The following is a 20,029-nucleotide window of genomic DNA, read 5'->3' on the forward strand; positions in this document are numbered from 1 at the left end:
GAAAGCAGCCTTTGGGCCAGAGTTGAAAGGACATGGCATGGTGCACTCTGGTTGAACCTCAGCTGTAACGGAGTTCCTGTTAATGAGTTTGCCCGGCTCCAGTGGGGGAGTTTTCCATTGAAATTCTGGCTCTGTCATTCCCGAATACTTCTTAGCGACTGTTGTTGTTGTTTTTTTTTCATTCTTGTTTACTGCATAATTATCATTTCTCCTGTGCTTTTCATCTTCAAAGCACTTTGTAATCACAAACTAATCCTGGGATTAGTTTGTAGGCAGTTACGAAAGTGAAGGACAGGTGACTTCTGATGTATCCCGGCATTGCATTGAGCGATAAGAAAATATCCCCGGCTGCTTTGCAGCAGTAGCTCGCCCCCGATGAGTAGCACCCTCAGGTCTTTGAGTCCTGTGCTTTCCTACTGTACCCATCTCCTGCCCTGAACTGCACCTGTCATGGCCTCTCCTCAAATCCCTTTGCCCTAACCTACAATTCTCCCAGATCCAGCTATTGTGGCAACTGAGCACATAATCGTTGCACTGTCCTGTGCCAGGCTTTGCAGACAGCTCAGGAAAACCTGCTTTGAGTTGGAGGCTTGACACTTTCTTGGAGCTCGGTCTCTTCCCCTGCCCGGTTCTGTAACTTTTCCAGCTAACGCTCGAACGTGCCCGGCTCTGCCCAGGCCTCGCTGGCCTTGCCTGCTCTGCAGACACTGTTTTCCTGTTGACACAATCAATAGAAACAGCCAAGTGGTGATTGTTAGTTTGATTTGCTGCAGTCTGTGATTGAAACAGCCTTTTCTAGGGATTGTGTTATCAGTGTGAGAGCTGAGAGCCCTCTCCCAGTTGCTGGAGGGCTGCTCCACCTTGCGTGGCTTTGCTTGCAGCGGGCCGGTGTGAGTACACGGCTGGCCTTTCTCTTTGATCCTAAATCAAGACTCTGGCTTTATTATTTCCCCAGGCTCTGTGATTATCCCCCCTAAATCATGCCAGGAAATGGAAAACCACAAACACTCTCCGCTAAGTGGTTGGGCGCATGTAAAGAGAGAGAGCTAGGGTTTATTTTTAATGCGCACGTTGATTGAAGCAGGGAAAACATTTCAAGAGAGGAGTTTATTTAAAAGTTGTGCTCGTGATTAAGGCAGGCAGCGGTGTTAGGACAGCAGCGGCTGGGGTGACGGGCAGCCTTGAACTCGAGAGGTGGTCACTCAGGAGGGAAAAGATGCCATCATTCCTGGCCATGAGAGTCTGCTACTCAAGTACCCTGTGAACTTTAAGTCAAGACCTATGGCAACAAACCCTTGGGTGCAACCCCCCAAAGGTCTTGCACCCAATATCACCATCTTTTTCTTTGCATTTCTCAAACTTGGACAGAGCCATCGGGAGGTGCCATTAGCAAAGGTAGGGTTGATCCATCTGCACTGGTCCCCACTTGTGATGGGAAGTCATGAAATCCAGTCTTCTTGAGTCTCTTCCACCGTGCAGTGCATCACGTTCTGGCAGTGACCAAGGATCTCTAATCCCAGCCATAGGGCTGACCCTCTGCACCAGATGCTGCGGGAGTCTTTAGCCAAAGATGAGGACATTTAAATACGAGGGTCCCAAAGCACCCAGGAAAGTCAGAGAAGGTCTGTTGTTTCTGTTTTGGAGGCAGGAAAACACCAAGAAAGTGATTTAAGCCAAAAGCTGCAGAGAATCAGTTACACAGCTGGAGATTCGCGCCAAGGGCCTGATGCCTTGGGAGCAATTGGCTCCAACTCGGGCCTTCGACTGCCATTGTTTGCTTCCAATTCCCATCAGAAGATCTGTTCCACACATATTGCTTTGCTGCCAGCCTAACTTTAAATAGTCATTATTAAATCATGGAACTCATTGCCATGGGAGGTCGTTGAGGCCAAGAGCTTAACAAGATTCAACATGGGATTGGATATTTCTGCAATCAAAAAATCCAGAGTTGTCATGAATAACGACAGCAAAAAAATATTGCAAAAGGATATTAAACGTTGCGTTTGAGGGCTTTAGCAAATCTCTAGCAATTAGAGACCAGCACAGGGACCCACCTGGGGAATAGATAATTCCACATCTACCTATTAAAGAATCCTAGACAAGTAAGGCTAGAAAGGACCTTGAGATGTCATGGAGGTCAACTCTGTCTTCAAGGCAGGATTGTCCCTGTCTAAGGCCCCCAGACAAATGCCTGAGTGCAATACTTCTAATCTGTTCCAGTGCTCAACCACGCTCATGTTTTTAAAATTCTTCTAAATATCTAACTTGGTTTTCCTTCTTGCAATTTATGTCCTTTACCTCTTGGCTGGTCCCCTTGGGCGGGAAGAATAATTGATCTACATCATCTTTATAATAATCCTTTTCATACTTGAAGAAGGTTATGAAATCCCCCATTAGTCTTCTGTTCTCTAGACTAAATAAACCCAATTCTTCTAACCTTCTCTGTGTGTCTGCTTAGCGCTTCTATACTCTTCTGTTTTATTCCTCAGTTGGTAGCGCTGCCCTGTCCCTGGATAAAGGGGAAATTGAGCACTGGGTTCTGTAATGAAATACTAGTTGAGAACCACTGATAAATAAAATGACACATTTCAGAGCAGCGCAGTATTGGAGACCTAGGAAAGCAACAGTCGATTAGCAACCCCAACCCTTAGCCTCCTTGAAAATGAGGAAGGAAAAATTGCACATTTATTTTTTAATGACTTAATTAATTAGTTCTGCATTGAAAATTTGACTTATGGCACCAGCAAGCTGAATTGGCTGCGCTGGGTCCTGGCTTTCCAATGAGAAAATGTTCCCCATGTCAGCTCCCCAGGACAGGAGGAAAGAAAGACCCCAGGCAGCTGGACTCTCAGCAGCTGCTTGCAGGTGCTGGTGAAAGTCTGCCCTTGTTGCAGTAATGTGAAGCATCATCCTGGACATCTGCTCAGAGGATAGGTTAGCTGGGTGATGGCTCCTCATGGGGACCTCTCCTGCATGCTTTAACTCTGCACACCCCAGCCTTTTGCTGAACTGCTCTTTGTTTCTCTCTGCTGTTTTCAGCTGTCACAGCATCAAGTACAAAGAATGAGCGGGCGGGGGAAAGATATTACTTAAAAACTGTAATGTTCAGGGAAAAACAAATTCAGGTATGCAGGAGAAGTGTCAGCCCAGAACATTCAGGCAAGATTTACTATTGTTCTGACTATTATTACTGCAGATTTACAAATGTGTTTGGCAGACAATGCTCTGGTGAGATGCATGCTCCATCGCATTGCAGACAGTAGCTGCAGGAGTGACTGGCTCAGGAGGGGAGGGATTGGACTGAAAACACCACTTTAGGAGGCTAGGTTTGCAAAAGAAGGCAGCACCCATTTTTGGAACCCAGTATTCAAAGCGTACCTCCTCCGGCAACTGGCGTCGTGGCAAGTTGGGTGGACTTTCAGAAGAGCCCAGCGCCCCAGCACGCACCCGCCATGGTGCACTTGCTTGGGGTCCTGATAGGGAGCTGAGCTCTTCTGAAAATCTACTTCTGGTCTGATGATTGGCATGTAGGTATTGGGCGTTATTACTGTTCTCTTTCCTGCTCTGATCTCTACAGGTTCTTAAATTGCTCACATCCTTGGGGGTATCTTAATGCCTTCCAGTTGTACGTTAAGTAACATGCGTAACATCTACCATGTGGGTCGTTTTTTCTCTTCCTCCTCTTCCCAGCTGCAGGCTTGGGGTACTAAAACCCCCCAACAGTTTTAATTTTTTTTAAGCTTGCTGTTTAAAAACAAAACAAAGTATCAACATTTAGTGTAAAAATTGTTTGGCACCCCCTCCCCCCCCAAACACAGGTTGTCAGAAACAAAACCAGTCTTTGAAAACCCCCCCCCCCAAAACTCCAACATTTTAGGCTTTTTTTTTTTTCCCCTTTAAAAGAAATTGCAAAGAATTTTAGTTGGGGGGATGGGAAGTGTTTTTACAATTTATTTTTACAAATTCCCTGTAAAAACAAAAAACACCCCCCCCCCCCCCCCAAACAAACCCAGACAAACCAAAAACTTGTTTATAGCCAATGTGGCAGCATTATGAACTAGGTTTGATAACCTGAGCAGCCTGGATATGAGGTTGTAGTTGAGCTCTTTTGAAGCCCAGAAGCCCAGCAGCTATATCCAAATATCTTCCACGTGCAGGGATGTTTGAGACTGGGGTTGGGGTGTCTGTCTCTACTTCTGTCTGCATGGCTCTTCTTGCTGGTAGCCTCAGCTGAAAGGGCAAGGACGGATTAGGGATTAGAGCCAGATTCTCTCTCTCAGCCCCAAAGCTAGGGTCATTTCAGGTAGAACAGCAAGGAGAAAGCACCTCCTACCACCGCACCTGGTTAGTGGATGTGCAGAGGTCTCCGCTCTCCCGAGCTGTCAGTCTGGGCACCTTTTGCACACGCGAAATTCATTGTGAAAGAAAAACACAAGCGGATCTATTTTTATCCCATCAAATTAAAGCTTGGTTCCATCTGGCTTCTGTCCTTTCCTCCACTGGGTCACCCTCTCTCCTTCAAGCTTGCTGCACAGCTGCTGTTCATTAACTGCAGGGTGTTGCAGTCGCTATCACGATGAGATCTGTTAAGTAATAGACTTGTGCTTGCCTGCCCAATAGGTCAAGCCTGGGAGGCACATTTTCTATGACATAGGATAAAGCCCTAGGAGCTGGCTAGCTGACAGCCCCTAAATGACAGCCGTGGGACAGTCGATGCAATCAATACAGTGTCACTCCTGAGAATCACCTTCTTGCAAGGCAATTTTCTCCACCAAAGGTTGGTGTTAATAGGGTCAGTTGTCTCTGACCTTACAAGGGGAAGAAAAAATGACAGGGCTTTAAAAGCTGCTATCACAACAAACGCCTCTCCCCACTGCCTTCTCATCTGCCTTTCTCTCCCAGCCGGTCCAGCTCCTTACACTTGCATACTGCAGTACAGGGTAGACAAGCTACAGGGTAGGTGGGCAGTTCTTGAATCACCATATAGGAGCTGTGTGCATGGTGTGCAAGTGTGTGTATATGGGAAGGGAGTGCGAAGGAGACTGTGTGTAAGCTCTAGGATTTGTGTGGGTGTGAGGCCATGTGCCACTGTTTGCGTGAATGCATCTTTCAGGGTATGGCTCTGTGTGAGGATGTGAGACCGTGGAGGATTTGCGTGTGTACACATGTGAATGCTGATACCCCTGCATGCAGCTATTTGTGTCATTCTGTGTGTGTGTGTGTGTGTGTGTGTGTGTAACTGTGTGTGTTGCTGGGTGCGGAGATGCAAAATCATGTGTACATGCATGTCTGCCTGTATACAGATGCAAAATCATGTTGTGTACATGCATGTCTGCCTGGTGTATGTGAGATCATGCATGATTATTTTGCGTTCATGGATGACTGTCTTCTGTGTACATGCGTGTGTGTGGATGTGAAAACATATGCCAGTTGATGTGCTTGCACATGCAGGTGAGCTTGTGTTTGCATGTAGGTATGAGATCACTTCTGATTCATGTGTTTGTGGACAGTTGTGGGTGGGAAGCTGTGAAACAGTGTAGGTAAGCACAGCCTCTGTGTGTGTGAGACCATTTGCACTGTACACATCCCCCTCCAGGTGTATAAAGGCCACAGCCTCTTCCTTTGCTGTCTCCTCCGCCTGATGTGCCCTGAAGCACCAGAGCTAGTTCTCTCTCATTTCCTCTTCTTGCTCTCTGAAAACTATTCGCCTTCTTCAGGGAGTGCGGAGGAAGCCAACGATAAATTGCTGACTCTTCTGACATGAATATTGTTCAATTATTCACAGCTGTGCTTGGGTCCCGCTTGACAAAAGCCTGTGCTTCAGCACATTTTGTCTGCTCACCAAAAGCAGTCATGCTAACGTGGAATCAGCCGTCATTAGCACGGACTCTTAGCGGCTCTCGGCCACTCTGCGCTTTCTCTTTTATCTACTCCATCATTTTCTCTTATGATTTAATTAAAGCAGGGCAACCAGATCCCCTCTGCTCATCCCCAGGAAGGCTAACAAGTTCAGCCAAAACACCTGCTGAATTCCCAGAGCTGGACCTGCCCTTAAATTATTCATCCCTTCTCTTCTATGCAAGACTTGGATTTTTCACAGAGCCCTAAATCTCTTGCCCCTTTCATCTCGGGGGCACCATCCTTTCCAGTGCAGAATTGAGGATTAAGAAGCTGTCTACGTATCTCAACACTCGGCATCAGTTTCTGGCTCTTTAAGCCCCAGGGTTATAACTTAACAGGTCCGTTTGGCTGGGATCTTTTATTAAGTGGTTGACTCATGCCAAGTAGCTCCTTAATACTGCCGGTTGTTGCTGGCTGCAGTGAGATCTGTAGTCAGCGCTTTACCCCCTCCAACAATCTCACTGCCTGGGTGTAGTAGTGAACATCTGGATTATTCTAGCAGCACCTAGTGCAGAGTGAATATCTGGATTATTCTAGCAGCACCCAAAGTCCCCAGTTAGGGTTGGAGTCCCATTGTGTTGGATGCTGTATGTAGAGAAGAGACAGTCCTTGGGGTTCACACCACAGATAGAGAACAGACAAATATGTAGGGGGTCCAGGGCATAACATGCCAAAAATAGAGAAGGGAGAAGCTACTTTGACTCGGCTCATGGAGAAGTGGGAACCCAAGGCTCAAGAGCTGGTATGCGCCCTTCTCCCTGAACTACATACAGGCCCATTTCCACACCACTTCCTCCTCGCTCTTGCAATTCTCTTTTCCTTCCCTGCTCCTCCAAACAATCCTCCCTGCCTTTCCACTTGTCCCTCTGGTGATAGAGCTCCCTGGTATTAATCCCTGGCAATTGAGCAGGAGCCTCTTCTCCCTTTATCTAAGCAGAGAGTCTGCCCCAATTGTACTACTTGATGCTTAACGGCCATTATTATGCAAGGATCTGATGAACCATGCCCACCCGTGCTGTGCTCTTTATCCTTGAGTCTGGTCTGTCTGAACGGAGATCCCTTCCCACGGCATGCTATGGGCTGGACCCTCACTTTTTGTCCCCTATTGCTCCACTGCAATCAGTCCTCAATTGTTTCAACCTAACAGTCACATTCAGGGGTATAACGTACTGGCACCACCCCATGGGAGTCAGGAGAGGGTTTTGCAAGCTGTGGGGATAGATTTGGCTTTCTGGGTGCAGCTCTTCATGGAAAATCCAGCCATGGGTGTTGCAAGGGGAACTGCTGGCATGAAACACATTGGACCAGCTGGCTTCTGGTTTGGCACTTGATTCCTGGCACGTCTAGCCTTGATTTTATCTTCAAGCTCTGGCCCGTATTGATGCATGCATACAGTCTCCTAGTGCCATAACCCATGACTCTGTGTTGGAGAAACCAAGCTGGGGGGGGGGAACAATTAGAAGTTGCCAAGCTAAATCCTGTTCTCACTGACACTAGTGTAGATTTGGAGCGATACCAATGAGTTAGATCAGATTTACACTCTCCTCCCTAGGTTGCAGCTCTAGCTCGCTGGTCTTGATTTTCTTCTTAGCATAGGGCAGTTTTGCTGCTTGCAGTCAAGTTTCTCTTGATTTAGGTCGGTGTCAGTCTGGCCCATTGATGTTTCTCGTTCCCTAGAACGTATAGCCAAGGAAGTCCATTTGATCAAGGAAACTGGGGTCTTTTAAAGCTTGGCAGTGGCGTGCGCCTACTGCCGCTGTATACACATTGGCAACCGGCAGTACATCTCCAAGCTTTATTGAGATGCGTCCAGCCAGCAGAAGGCGACTTTAAAACCTAATATGATCTTTGAGATTTACAGCTCTGCTTCCTCCAAGCCACCCCCTTTGCCAGCCCTCGGCACTTTGTCTCCTGATGAAGGGGTGCTGGGTGTGTGGGCCCATTAATCAGAGGTTAAAATGGGAAGCCGAGTGCTTTCACCTTGTGCTTAGCTCATTGCAGAAGGAGTGTTTGTGAGATGTCATGATGGGGAGCAGCTCAGATCACACTCATCTCGTTGGTTTGTTGCATTGAGGTCCTTTATATCTTTCCAAATGTTCTGCAGAGGGGGATAAACACAATAGTTCACCCAGACTCACACGTGCGAGTTGGTCCAGAAAGGATTCCTTCCCCTACAGAGCACAAATTGTTTCTCCATTTTGGTCAAATTCTCCAGGAAGAAAAAGCTGCCCCAAACTAGGTTTCCTGTGAAGTGAGCTTGAACTTAAGCACCTCTGATTTAGTTAGAATATATGGTGCATTTCTATCCTGCCTCCTTCCTTATACAAAGTCCTTTTCCCCTTGCTGTTTGCATAGTTGATGAACACCCCCCCCCCCAGCTTTTAAAACTAAAATACAGTTTTATCATGAACAAAATTGTTTCCAACAAGTGAAAAGGGCTTTTCATCAAAAAGCTCTGCCCAGCTCAAGTGATAAGCCTCCCTTTTGAGTTCAGCCCCTTAATGCATGAATCAAACCAGTTTTAACTCTTAGCATGCTGAACAAATCAGATCTGTCACCTCAGGGTGTCTGAGAAATGAGTGTTTCTCATTTGATGAAGTAGTTTTGCGGGGTGCCTGGCATTAAATATTATTTTCTGTAGGCGCTAGCTCGCATCTCACTCGTCTCACATCCGTTGAAACCCTGAGTGAAATGATTTTGCAGGTTCTGATTCCACTTTTCGGAGAACCCAATGTCCTCGCTGGACTCCTCTAAATGACCTCCTTGGGGATGAAGGTTTGGATAGGCCAAAACACAGTATACTTTCTTTCTAGAGGTAGCCTGAAGGCTGAGCAGGGCCATGGAGGAGTAGCTTGCCCTGCCATTGCATGCACCCTGCATGTTCTGGGCACAAACTGTAGCAATCCTTTCCATGTAAGCAGATCTCTCATTTCAGCCAGAACTGTATGCTCGCTGTGCAGGACTTTCATCACTCCCTCTGGCTCCAGGGTGGAGCATGGCAACTACTATAGCTCACAGCAATGCTGCCTAACACCAAGAAGCAAAGGAAAGCGCATGCTTCTGGGTGTGCCTTTCTGCAGGCGCGTGTGTGAGCATATCTAGGGGTGCTTGTAGGCATATGCATGTAGTGAGAGGGGTTCATCTATTTTCCTGCATTAGTGCGCGCAGGTGGATAGTTAGACTGTGTCCATAGGATGCTATCTGTAATGGAGAAGGAAGCAAACCTTCCTTCCCATTTCTCTCTGTCCCTCTGCTTTCCCCATCCTCACTCTGGCTACCCTCACAAAACTCTGCACCTTGTGGATTTACTTCTAGCCGTTTTGGCCAACAGGTCGGAGATGACAGCCTGACAAATGATGCTCTAACAGTGCTAGATTGGAGAAATAGCAGATTTATCCCACCCTGCCAGGCCAAGCGGGGCCTCTCCTATATATTTGCCGCTGTTATGAAGTGACAGCATGTGAAGCTTGTGCATTAAGTGGTGGTGCAGTGTAGCTACAAGCCCACAGCTCCTCCCAGTTGGTTACAGGAAAGCACTGGCAACCTTTAACTTGTCAAAAGAGTTTAAAGGATGGAGACAAAGTGGGAGCTTGCTTGGCACTGCAGACAGGCTCCCCTGCTCCCCTCTCCTGCAAGCCACAGTGGGCTTGCTTTTGCATACACAAGTTCTCGGGAGGAAGGGCTGCTGTTTCTGCAGCTGGCAAAGCTTCCCTGCCAGGGGATGGCAGCAGTGTGGGAAAGCAGAACATTTGGGTGTGCATACCCAGCGTGAGACATGTGTGCCCAGTCTGTGAGCTGGGTTGAACTTCCTCCATCTGCCCTTTCCTTGCTGAGATTGGGGACCTCTTCATACTTCAAGGCAAGGTGGAGAGGACCTGTTTGAAGGGTACAGAGGTTACTCAGTGTCATGTCGACATAGGAAAGAGCCTCAGAAGCCAGCAACTGGGTTTGAACCTAACGCAGGCCTCCAACCCTTGAGCTGAACCCTAAAGCCATTGGGTGAGAGCAATAGCAGGCATGTCGTAGCCACAGACAAGAGGAAGAGAGCATGCACTGAATAGCAGCTGATACTGGAAGGAACTTTTTGAGCCTCTATGTGTGTCCTAGTATGGCCACCGCAGCTACAGCTCCCCCAGCGTCTGGCCAGGGCAGATAAAATGCCAGCATCCCTTGGCATTCAAGCTGCATGTTGTAGAGGCCTTCTTGCAACCCTGTGTCTGCAATGTTGGTGGATGCTAGAGCCCTGTCTGCATGATGCTGCCCACGCTGCTACTACCGATGGGGTGAAACTAGGCTAACAGCAATGGGATTTTTTTTTTTGCCAACAAAACACTCTGTAGAGACCCCCTTATGCCCTCCCACCTGGGTTTTGCTGTGAGCACGGTGATGTCAGTGTTTCTCTCTTGCCCTCTTTACAGAACTCTTCTCCAGGCCATTAAAATTCCTTACAAATGAGGAGTATAAAGGGAAATGACCTGTGTTGCTCTGTGAAAAGCTAGTGGGACTTCCTGAAGTGTTGCAAACCTGGGCTCTATTCGTGCGCGCAGCTCCCACCCACTTACTTGCCCTGAGTTCAGTTTGTTTTTTGCAATGGTCAGAAGGAGGCTCTCGATAATTGATCGCTGACTTCCGCAGGGCAGGAGCACACGCATCAGCATGTGGGTTGGGTTCTGGATGGCTGCAGCCCCTGTGAGAAGATGCTTTTAATTAAATTTCAGCTGAATAGACTGTCACTAGTGAACAGGGCTATGGGAAGGGGGAGGAGAAGAGGGGGATGCAGGGAGAAGGTTTTGCAATGCTAAACTTTCCAACAAGTGTAGGCTGAGAAAGTGCTGACTCTCGCCAGGAAATCTTCCACTCCACATCACAGCCTTCAGGCAGGGTGCCAGGCAGAGCGAGAGCTGCGTCCTCCTCCCCGGGAGCTGGTAGGAAGTTGGAAGCTGGGGGTGGGCTGTGGTTTTGCAATTGAGGAGGCTGTTCATCATCTTCAGGAAATCAGTGCATAGGCCCTTGTCCTAGACCCTGTTCTTCTATTTGAGCCCGGCACTTAACCAAAAGATTGAGGTCTTGCAGGTTGTTCCTGGTGATCGCGTCAAGCGTCTCTCTTAGGTAGTCCCATTTGCTTGCAAACAAAATACCAAGTCCTGTTTCCCTGAAAACTGCAGAAATAAAACAGCTAGAAACTAGCTTTCTTCACCGTTCCAACTCTCTTTTCCTGACAGCTCCCAACAAAAAAGTGCATGCACACACTTGCTGTCATGGATTTCCCAAGGTCCATTGATTACACTGGCTGTATCCTGGATGTTGCAGTGTTTTTTTTCTAGGTCTTGGAGCTTTCTGCCTCTCTCTAATGGACACACAAGCCTTAAAACAATAAGTAACGGAAGCCCCTGGGAATGGGGACTTAAGCTTGTGTTCTGGGAGAACGGCGCTATTGTTTCAGTTCTCTGTTTCATATGGGAGCGTATGCATTTCTTACAACTGTGTGAGAAGAGAGGTGGTTATACCCTATTCATTTCACTGAGGTTGAACTCAGCCCATAACACTAGTCAATATTCCAGAAATTGGAAAGAAAACAGCAAAAACAATTAGAGATCTGGGGGAAATGATTTACAAGAAAAGTTGAAAGAACTGGGCTTATTTAGTTTGCAGAAGAGAAGACTACGGGGGGGATATGATAACTGTCTTCATATACATGAAGGATGGGTCTAAAGAGGCTGGTGGTAGACGATTATTCTCGTTGGCCTCAGGGAATAGGGCAGGAAATAATGGTCTTGCATTATATTGGATATTGGGAAGAATTTTCTCACCACGTAGGTGGTCAAGCACGGGAACAGATTACCTAGAGAAGCTGTGGGAAGTTTGAGGAGCAGATTAGACAAACGGACATCACGGTTTAGACAGGGACGATCCCGCTTTGAACAAGTGGGAGTGCACAAGATAGCCTCATGAGAGATCTTCCAGTACTATTTTTCTATGAAAAAAGAGGGGAGGGCTGTGGGTCAGGAGTTTTGAGTTGGAAAAAGGCTGGAATAGCTATGGGGTGCCAGACCTCCGGACTTGCTAGGCATATGAGTGAGCCCAAGATAGGAACGGCAAGAAGGGTTGGAGTCAGGATTGATATTAGAAGTGGCTGGGAAGTGTTTTGTCAAGACTGAGGTCCATCCAGCAAAGCCATGATGTTTTTCATGGCAATTTTGATGACGAAGGCCATGATTGTGGTACCCGACTGTCCTCCTTCAGCCGGGACTCTGTGCGAGGCAGAGGAGGATGTTGGGAGATAGATAAGCAGCCTGCTCAGTTCTGGTGCGTGGCTTGGATGTCCTTGAAACTGAGAGACCTAATTATAAAAGGACCAAAGGAGTCTCAGGAGCTCCATAGATAAAAATTAATTACATGGCCAGTTGCACTAGACAAAACAAAGTAAAACAGCTGCATAAATAGCCCCATTGCATTCAGCGGCTGCCACATCTCTGGGGGTGAGAGCTCTGGCTTCCTTCACGCCCTTATGGATCACTTACGGATCCTTTCCTTCCCCTTGCAGTTGGCTTCAGGACAGGCAATCATCCAGGATGCTTCTGGTATACAGTGTACCATCAGTAAGGCTTAGCACCCAAATCCTAGAGGCCAGGTGAAGTTCAGGCTCCACTGAGGTTTCAGAAGGGGAGTTGGGCGCATTGTGCGGCCTGCCATACATCTGCAGTCTTTAGAAAGATGCCCATTCCTCCTTAGTCGCAGGAGCACAGGCAGGTGAGCTGGGTGTGTGAGGAAAATGGTGTGATTCCAGATCAGACAAGAGCCATGCAGGCAGAGCTGCTTCAGATCTGGCTCATTTGCCAGCTCTTCCATGGCCTGCTGGGATAAATCATCTTCAGTTTTCCCCTCTAAGATGGGGATGCTCACTTCTTCCTTTCTCCCACCCTCTGCCTGCCTGATTTATTTAGATTGTATGCTTTTTAGGACCTGGGGCTGCCTTGCACCATGCATTTGTACAGCAGCCAGCACACTGGGGCCTTCATCTTGGTTGGGCTTCTAGGCACTCCTGTGGTAGTGCGAAAGTACATGTAATGGAAGTATCACGATACAATTAAACCTGCTGGAACAATTGGCCACGGTACAACTCAAACATGTCGGAGGTGGTCTAACTTGTCACGAGAAATCGGGACCTACCGTGTTAAAACAAAGGCCAGCATGTATTTGCTCACACCACTAAACTAGCGAAATGTCGATTTTTCGTGCTGTTCTGTAACATGCACGTAACCGATACGCAACGTGTACAAGCGCCTACAACGCAGGCTACAGCAAAGGGAGATGTAGCCTTCCCATAGTGCCAAATTCAGGCTTGCAGTGAGGGGGATGCAACACTCACTGCTGTTGGTGCTAATGCTTAGCAATAGGACTGGCCTTGGGTTATCCCATGGTGAAACTTATTCCCTGTACCTCACCACGTCCTCCCCTGCCCGTGCCCCAGCACTTGCACTGAGTTGGCTTTCTCTCAAGCTGCTGCTGCCTCAGATCAGAGTTGTCTGGAACTGGCTAAGCCACTCGCCCTCCATAATGTCCTGCGTCAGCGAGTTCCCCGAGTTAATAATGTATTGCATTGAAAAAAAGCATTTGAAGTGCTCTGCCTTCCAGTTGCCCTTCATGCCCTCTTGCTTTTCTGTTGGAGGAAATGGGAAAGAGCAGCAATCAATTGGGCTTCACTGCATTATTGCATCCCATTCTGTCCCATCTCCTTTTACTCTTCTGAAATAAATGGTTCCAGGCTTTTACTCTCTACTCTTTCCATGCCCCAACTTACCAGCTGAATAGCGCAGGAGGGAAGAGCTTTCAGAAATGAACCCGATCAGGGGAGCTTTCCTCTTGTTCGAGGAGGTTGTGTTCTGGCAGGGGTGAGCAGGGTGCTGCACGGATGCAAAGTAGGAAACGGGCCAGCTTGAAGTTCGCATGCTCATCTTTCTAGATTTCCTCGCTTGTACTCGCTGCTCCGTTGTTTGCTTGTGACGAGATCTTGGCTGCAACCCAGTGTGTCGCTTGGTACTGTCCTTATTTCATTGCTGTCTCTCAAAGCTTTATCAGATTCTCACAGACACTGCAGTTGCATCCTCTTGCATTAGGCATTTCCCCTATGTTGATGCTGCCATCTCTCCTACAACACATCTTTGCGCTGAGGGATCTCTTTGGCTTTCGTTTCCCACTGGGAAACATGCTCAGCATCCTCTAGCAAAGGACTTGCTTCTCCAGGAGCCTTCATCATTTAAGGTTTAAATCGTCAAGGTCCTTGCAGTGTCTGCATTAGCCTGGTCTAAAGCCAGTGTGTCTATCAGACATCTGTGTGAGCTAGAGTGAATGGCCTCCCCTCTCATTCAAAATAAATAGCTCAAGCAATGTTAATGGGGAAGCCGGAGGGGAGATTTCCAGAAACTTGGTGTTGTCAGCTCTTGAGCTATTTGGTGGTGTTCATAAAAGTCCTAGCTTCTGGACTTAGGCAAATATGGGGAACATCTCAAGTTTCGCCGTTTAAAATGAAAGTGCGGGTTTAGCTCAGGGGTGGGCAAAATGCAGCTCGCGGGCCAGATGCAGCCTGGCAGGCCATTCTATCCGGCCCCTAAAAAGTTTAGAAAATTAATATTTATCTGCCCCTGGCGGCCTGTCATGCAGCACTTGATGGCTTGCCAAAACTCAGTATGCGGCCCTCCACCCGAAATAATTGCCCGCCCCTGGACTCTAGGTCTTCTGTTAGGGCATGAAAATGTGGACATACAGGTTCAAAAGCCAGAAGATAAATTAAAGAAGAGCTTCAAACACATCTCGTTACTTGTAAAAACTTTTGATGAACGACTGTGAGCTCAGTGTGAGACGTCCCAGCCTGCACAGCACGTTCGTTTGAGGCCAAATTTATCCTTGCCTAATTTCATTGGCTTCAGTGCCATTACATCGGGGGCGAGTGTAGCAATCCCCCTCAGCCAAAAGCCTTTCTCCTCCTTCCTGTTCCCGAGCTGCACAAGAAACAGGCTTTGAGCTGCCGCAGCTACAAATACCCTGCTTTTGGGCCGACCACGAACCCTTCAGAGATGGCTATGTTCAAGAATAAATAGTTCAGTGAAGGAGCCTGGGGCAATGAAGTGGTCTTGAAAGAAAAGAGCAAAAAAGGGAGGCTCAACCAAAGGGAAAACTCAACAGAAAGAGTTTGTTTATAATCCTGCAGTAAAGAGAAGAAACAGGGTGTGGGGGGGATCCTTTGCAGACTAGATCGGAAGAAGCAAAGGGCTGGAAATAAAGCTTTTTTCCTGTTCCTTTATCTTTTAATACAGAGATTCATAACAAAGCTCCTCCACAAGATAGAATTAGCCCTTTTTTTTTCAGTAAACAGAAAACAACTACCCAGCTCTGGAGCTCTGCCAAGGGCCCTCTGGGGCTGTGGTTTCAAAGCATACAAGCCCTCATGGTTCAAACCCCACCTGAATGTGGCATCAGCATTAACTCTTGGAGGGCAGATAGTTGTCCAGGTCCTTTTCCAAATGTGGGCTAAGTTCAGAGGCTGGAAGATAAGATTGAAGACCAGCTTTTGAGGAAACCCTGCCTGGGGTTTGATGGAAGTTCATTGAGTCCAAGCATCTCAGAGTCAAGATTGCGGGGTCAACTCAATGGCATTATCTCAGAGTCTTGGTCAGAAAATGTCCAACTTGTTTTGCATGTGAATTATGCGGACCCAGCTCCTGAAGAGCCCAAACCCCTCGTGTGTTGCCAGACCTCTGGTTTGCCTGGCGTCAGGACCATTGGCTCTCATCCTCGCCTCCGTTGGCTCTTCAGTTCTCTCCGATTGGTCTCTGAGTTAATGCATGCAATAACCGTGCGCAGAGGTCTGCTCTGCCGGGCCGACAACCAATTATCGCAGACAGGAATAGGCTTAACATTTTAACTCATTTTCAGGATTCAATTAAGTACACAGGTACCTGGGCCTGGAACTCACTTCAGTGTAGCCTTAATTCTCTATCTCCCTAAACCCTTCAAGTCCAAAATAAAGCAGTAACTAACTTCTGTGCAAGCACGAAGAAATTGAAATTCCATTTGTACCTAAGAGCAGCCTCGCTGCCTGCCGCTCCCTGTATTTATGGCACATATATAGTTTCCTTGTGGTGGTTAGCTTCAAGGGATTTTTAAATTATTAGTGATTGATCTGATCTTACCAGCTCCCTGCTTCAGCCTGCCTACTTAAGAAGGGCAGCTGTGGGTCAACTCGCAGTGCTGGGAAACCGGCTACCTGCATTCTGGTTGTGAATCTCGCCCCAGCTGTCTTATGTGCCTGCTTTTTCTGACGCTGCAGTGGCTAAGTGCTAGCCTTGAACTTGGGTTGGGTTTGATTCCTCACTGTATCTCACACAATCTGCACGTCTTGGGGCAAATCGCTTAGTCTTTCTAGCTCTGTCTACACTGCAGGCTTGCTATGCCAGGCTGCCTCCTGCAGCAGAAGTGGAATAGCGATGCAGACAGATCAGTTCACAACGCTGATAGATGTGGCTGTGTACTATGTAGAGGTGGAGCTGGCACACATGGAGCAGCAGGGCATGTCTGAAAGTTCGGCAGCTGGGCAAGGCAAGTTTGCATGTGGACGTGTCCTCTGGGCCTCAGAAATGAGAAACATGGCCTTGCCTTCAATGCCAGTAGTGTTATGAGGCTTTCTGAAGCTGGTAGCTGCTTGGGTACTACAAGGAAGGTGATGAAAGAAAAAGATGGGAGGTGATGTCTCCTTTCTTAAGCGTTTTGTCGCTTTATTTTTGTAAAAGTGCAGAGCATATCCTTGCAGCTGCTGGTAGAGACGGGCAATGCAGTCGTTAGCATTAGCATGCTGGTCGCCACTAGAGTGCCCCCATTAGGAGCATGGTCCCAGGGGACTAGACCGTGTACAAACACATAATAAGAGACAGTCCTGGAGAAGCTCACAATTTAATGAGCCAGGCAGAGGAAGCAAGCATTTCAGTGTCTTATGGATAACTGAGCCATTGGTGTGGGGCAGAGGTTGGCAGGGCATGGCTACAATGACCCAGCAAGTTGGTTGCTGAGTCAGTGCTTGAGCCAAGGTCACTGGTCATACTAAACAAGAGACTTTACTAAAAGACCATGCTTTCTCTGAGAGTTTAGGGCACCCATCGCTAAGCAGAACGCTCTTTCGAAAGTTTTTTGAATAAGGCCCTTTGTGGAAGGCTGCTGTGGACTGAGTAGATGCTAATTTATGTATATTTATAGACAACTAACTCCACAGTTCCTATAACCCAAGATACCTTGTGGGTTCAAAGTTAACCTTGCAAAAACAGGGGAAGAATTTTAATCAAGAAAAGATAATACAGCTCCTGGCAAAAGAGAGAGGATGCATTTTTTTTCCCTTTTGTGGTTCTATTAAGGCAATGCTAGCGAAGGTGTCTTGCTTATTGTAATAGGTTCTTATTTAAATCTCTCCTCCTTTTTTAAATAAAAGGAATATCACTCTTCTTTGCAATGTTTTTCAATGAGGCAAGGTATTCTTTTTTTGTATATTGTAATTGATTTATTTTGTAATGGAATATTGTCTAACATTCACAGGCTTGTTTGACTAAATTATTCATCATCAATTTTTTAAATAATGCAACAGTGTTCTTTTTTGGAAATTCAACTTTCCTTTCTCGCTTCTCAGGCAGGGGCTGGAAAATAATGCGCACCAGTGGGATCAGGGCTGGATTAACTCTTTGGTGAGCCCTAGGCAAATAAATTCATGGGTGCCCAGCTGAAGATGAAACTTTTATATTACTTCTCTTCACTCAATAATTATAATATGTACAATAAGCACAACTGGGCCTCTTCTTCACTTAGGGCCCTTGGCATGTGCCTAGTTTGCCTATGCGTTAATCCGGCCCTGATCGGGATCTTTCTCCTGTCTTGACTGCTTCTGAAGTAGTGGCGGTAGGGCTCGAGACTGATTGCCAGAGGGCAGTTTTCACAGACCCCTGTTTTAGGGTTTCAGCTAATGCTCATTTTAAGCTAGTGGAATGACTCCCATTCATTGGGGTGGATGTTGGATCAGACCCTATCCAAGAATAACTCATGCGAATTCGGCAGAGTTGCTCCTAAAGCAGCAGGGAAGTCTGGGCTAAGAGTCTTTTGCCTGGCTTGGGGGAGGCACGAAGCCCTAACACCGCTGACCTTTGGGAGAGCTCAGAGTCTATATGAGAATATGCAAGAAGGAGGAAGCTAAAAACAGTGCAGTGGTCTCATAACCCTGGATAATACCTTTGCTTAATACCAGCTGGAATTGCCAGAGGTGCCCAGGGGAGTCGGGCACTGAACATCAAAGGGATGTGCGAGTGTGATCTTCAGAAGCACCTGAACAACCATTAGGAGAGTTAGATTTTAAATCAATTGAGAGGTTTTAAAATCTGTGCCTGAGCGCCTAACTCTCTTAAGACTGCTTGGAAAATCTCACTTGTTATTTTTTTAGCTCTGTCGAGGGAACTGGGGCCTGAATCATTGCAGCTGAGGCTGCAGCTGCTTCTCTTTCTAAAAGCTCCAGTGACATTATTCTGTTCTCTTCTGGTTTGACTCTTACCCTGCCCTCATCGTCATAAATCTGAGCACCTTGCAGTAGTACTTAAGCAACATGACTGGCATCTGTCAGGAGTGATTTGGTCTCTCCCTGGGGAGAATTACATGTGGACTGGAGGATGTTATTCAGATATGGTTCGGGCTTTGTGGGTTTTTTAGCTGGCGTTTAGTTTTCGTTGTCCATGTTGATCTGGGTCTATGCTAAAGAAGTCCAGATCCAAGAAGTGAGCCTTGAAAGTGGGGAGGATGATGTTGAGATCCATAGTGGTCCTGACAGAGTTTGTCCCACAGTCTTGGACACTGTCTCCTGTTCGATACTCCAGGCTTTTATAAATAGTGGGAGGAGAGGCTGAGAGGAGGCATAGTGATGGGTTTTCAAGGCAGTAATGAGGAGTTCTTTCTTTTTGGCACCATCAAATTTATATAGCATTTAAAACCCCAGTAGCAAATGAAAGGAAGGCACAAGGCGGTGTGCCTTTGAATTGAGGAAGTAGGTCTGATTTTTCTTTTTTCATGTTATTTGAAATACAAAAAAAAAAGGGGGATAAAGAGAGTGAGATTTGATTCCACATTTGTTTAGTTCAGGGAGGGAAAAACCTCTGCTTAGGTTAAAAGATAGGCCATTGTCCCTTTCATTTTCCAATTAGGGACTCCTTGTAACTAGAGCACCCAGTGTTAAAGAGAGGAATGGAAAGGACCCAACACTCTTAGAAAATGGGCAGAGCCCATTATTCTTGCATTAAAGATGTCCCTGCTCTTTGCCTGGGATACAAAGAGAGCGCGCGGCGCTCCCACCGCATTTGCATTCCTGTGTGGCAGTTACTGTTTTCAAGTCCCAGGATGTGATGCTGATGAAAGACAGTTAATTCAATTTCAACAGAGAAATTGATTAATGGACTGGATTAAAATAAATCCCTGGTGTCCCAAAGGCTCTGCAACGCATACCAATTCCACGTTATCTCCCACTTCCCTCCTTCTTCTTGCCCGACGCTTTGGCAATACGTGCTTGGGAGACAGCAGGGAAAGAAAGAATTGAAAAAAAAAAGAAAGAAAGAAAGGAGAAGGATCGGAGGGAAGTGGTTTAAAAAAGAAGACCGAGATAAAAAAGCAGCTTAGGGAGGAAGTGTGTACCTCCATATTTAATGAACTCAATTAATATTTTAAGACAATAGGAAAACCCAGTGGGGATGCATGGATCTTGGATTTACTCTCGCTACTTCCGGCAGGCTTTAGGAAATGGAATTTAATACTTGTGCGTGAGGCAGAGAAAGCGGGAGCTTGGGTGCTGGGTACCTAGGGGCTCTGCTGCCTGTAGGTATCTAGGTGCAAATTCAGCTGAAGTTACAGAATAGCGTCCAGAAATCATTCCATAGACATGAGGGCTGGAAGGGACCTCAGAAGATCGAGTCCAGCCCCAGTTCCCTCCAGATGGTCTGTCATTGCCCCAGATGGCTAGTGGATCTCTGTTCAGTATGCTGAGAGCAGGTGTCTACATCACTTTGCTTCCTCAACACTTGGCAGCTATGTCATCAGTCTGCAAAGTCACCAAGAC

At 47.0% G+C, this 20,029-nt stretch overlaps 2 long non-coding RNA genes across 7 annotated transcripts in view; one reads left to right on the plus strand and one right to left on the minus strand.

Moving 5' to 3' along the window:
• LOC102557835 (uncharacterized) overlaps nt 1-20,029 on the plus strand; it is a 159,692-nt gene that overhangs the window by 67,538 nt on the left and 72,125 nt on the right. The gene's annotated exons all lie outside the window — the stretch shown is intronic.
• LOC109284150 (uncharacterized) lies at nt 1,773-4,528 on the minus strand. The gene is made up of 3 exons (XR_002091493.2): nt 4,342-4,528; nt 4,072-4,230; nt 1,773-1,927 (listed from the first exon to the last, which is right to left on the minus strand). It is a non-coding gene; the product is annotated as an uncharacterized LOC109284150 (long non-coding RNA).

This window comes from Alligator mississippiensis, chromosome 7 (genome assembly GCF_030867095.1).
Source record: "Alligator mississippiensis isolate rAllMis1 chromosome 7, rAllMis1, whole genome shotgun sequence".
Lineage (NCBI taxonomy): Eukaryota > Metazoa > Chordata > Crocodylia > Alligatoridae > Alligator > Alligator mississippiensis.